At 44.5% G+C, this 2827-nt stretch overlaps 1 pseudogene; it reads left to right on the top strand.

The window, feature by feature from the left end:
* The first annotated feature begins 1776 nt into the window (after window positions 1–1776).
* On the top strand, window positions 1777–2623 carry LOC118853321 (annotated as a pseudogene).
* Window positions 2624–2827: the final 204 nt, after the last annotated feature.

Below are 2827 nucleotides of genomic sequence, written 5' to 3' on the forward strand. Positions count from 1 at the left end.
AAAAGGAAGCAAAGGGACCTACTTTTTTTTTTTCAAAAAAGTGAAAGTCATATTAGAATCTGAACAAGTGCCAATTAAGACTGAATGACTCCAGTACTTAATCATTGCTTTTTCCACAGAGACAAGTATCAGGTTTTTCATAAAGCTGGTATGTTTCCAGTTGAGATGAAAAATTGAACAGAGAAGTTTTACAAATAGATGGCTTACAAAGATGGATTGCCAAGAACATGAGGGGTGGGGGTGAGGGAACATTTGCAGGATTTAAAGCCTAGTATGTGTTCATTTCCCAGTTATATGTTTTATGCCTAGATGAGACCTGTTTCTTTGTGGTGGCTTTTATCAGTGTTCATACTAATCCTAATGTAGTACTTCCATACTGTTGGCATGGGACTTAGAGCATGGTGCCATCCAAGCACACAGTGTATTTTCTCCCCCTGCCCCATACTTTACTATTTAACATTTTTTAGTTTTCGGTATTGATTTCCTCAAGATTTTGAGTTACAAATTTTCTCCCCATCTCTACCCTTCCCCCAACTCCAAGATGGCATATATTCTAATTTCCCCATTCCCCAGTCAGCCCTCCCTTCTATCATCCCACTCCCATAGGTTTCTATGCCCCATTGCCTGTATATCTTATTTCCCAGTTGCATGCAAAAACAACTTTTTTTAGCATCTGCTTTCAAAACTTGAGTTCCAAATTCTCTCCCCTCTTCCCTCCCCACCCACTCTCCATATGAAGGCAAGCAATTCAACATAGGTCACACATGTATCATTGTGCAAAACACTCCCATAAATAGTCATGTCGTGAAATACTAACTACATTTCCCTCCATCCTATCCTGTTTCTTCCTTGACCCTGTCCCTTTTCAAAAGTGTTTGCTTTTGATTACTTCTTCTGCCTATCTGCCCTACCTTCTATCATCCCCCCTTTTTATCCTCTTCCCCCTCCTTTCATGTGGGGTAAGATACCCAATTGAGTGTGTGTGTTATTCCCTCCTCAAGTCAAATCCGATGAGAGCAAGATTCACTCATTCACCCTCATCTGCCCCATCTTCCCTTCCAATGAACTGCTTTTTCTTGCCACTTTTATGTGAGATAATTTACACCATTGTATCTCTTCTTTTCTTCCTCTCTCAATATATTACTCTCTTATCCCTTAATTTGATTTTAGTTTTTTAGGTATCATCCCTTCATATTCAATTCATCCTGTGCCCTTTGTCTATATATATGTATATTTCTTTCAACTGCCCTAATACTGAGAAAGGTCTCATGAATTACACACATCATCTTTCCATGTAGGAATGTAAATAAAACAGTTCAACTTTATTAAGTCCCTTATCATTTCTCTTTCTTGTTTACCTTTTCATACTTCTCTTGACTCTAGTGTTTGAAAGTCAAATTTTCTATTCAGCTCTGGTCTTTTCATTGAGAAAGCTTGAAAGTCCTCTATTTTTATTGAAAATCCATATTTTGCCTTTGAGCATTATACTCAGTTTTACTGGGTGTGTGATTCTTGGTGTTAATCCTAGCTCCTTTGACCTCCATATGACTATCATATTCCAAGCCTTTTGATCCCTTAATGTAGAAGCTGCTAGATCTTGTGTTATCCTGATTGTTTCCACAATACTCAAATTGTTTCTTTCTGGCTTCTTGAAGTATTTTCTCCTTGATCTGGGAACTCTGAAATTTGGCTACAATATTTCTAGGTGTTTTCTTTTGGGGATCTTTTTCAAGAAGCGATCAGTGGGCTGTTGGCGCTGGAGGAATCCAGGTGGCGATGATAGCGGCAAAGCTGGAGCTGGGACCCCAGGAGCTCAGTGCACGCTCTCTGCCGGGGACTGCATCTGAGTTGGGGTCAGAATTGGTGTTGGTGTCGGCGTTGTCGGAGTCCTTGCCGCTGGCAGGGGAACTCCCCCCGAAAGCGGGTGGTGCCCGGTGTCTTATACCTGGGGCATATCCCTCCGTGCTTCCAGCCCCTGCACATGAGGAACCTGCTCAGCATCCACAGCGAGATCAGCTGGGTCTACTTCCAGCCAGAGGATCGATTGGGCCCACCGAAGAAGAAGACGACCCCTGGGGCAGGGTTACACTGAGGGCTGGGTAGAGTTCTGGGACAAGCGGGTGGCCAAACTGGTGGTGGCCAGCCTGCACAACACCCCTATGGGCGCCCAGCATCGAAGCCCCTTCCACTATGACCTCTGGAACCTGAAGTACCTGCACCGATTCAAGTGGAGCCATCTGAGTGAGCGCCTGGCCTATGAGCGGCAGATCCGGCAGCAGCGGGTTCTGGCAGAGATCTCCCAGGCCAAGCGGGAAACAGACTTTTATCTGAAGAGCATGGAGAAGAGCAAACATTTCCTGAAGAAGGCAGAAGCTGCTTGGCTGCTTGTGGGGAGGGATCAGTAGTTCAAGAGAAGAGCTGGGGCTTCTTCCAGCGCCCCACAGAGCTGGAGATCAGAAAGCACAAAGGGATTCAGGCTAGCCAGGGCAAGGAACTACAAGCCCAGATACATGAGTTTGCCAATAAGGCCCAGCCAAATGAGCCTCTGCTCGCCGAAATTTTCCATCCTGGGGCCCAAGTTTCTGTGAAACTGACTTTAATGACCTCAGCGTGGCCAGCGTAGGGCAAAGGGGCCGGAGAGGGATGTGGAAATCTAGTTCAGCTCTAGCTTAATTCTCTGCCCAATCAAAGCTTCCCAGCAACTGGTTTGTGTAGATAACTTCAGGATGTGGCCTTAACTTTCAAGTAACAAAGTGTTACAGTAAGAAAAAAGAAAAGAGGAGGCAGGTGGAGAATAATACTAATGGATCTTTGATGTAGATTAGCC

The sequence above is a fragment of the Trichosurus vulpecula genome, chromosome 6, assembly GCF_011100635.1.
Source record: "Trichosurus vulpecula isolate mTriVul1 chromosome 6, mTriVul1.pri, whole genome shotgun sequence".
Lineage (NCBI taxonomy): Eukaryota > Metazoa > Chordata > Mammalia > Diprotodontia > Phalangeridae > Trichosurus > Trichosurus vulpecula.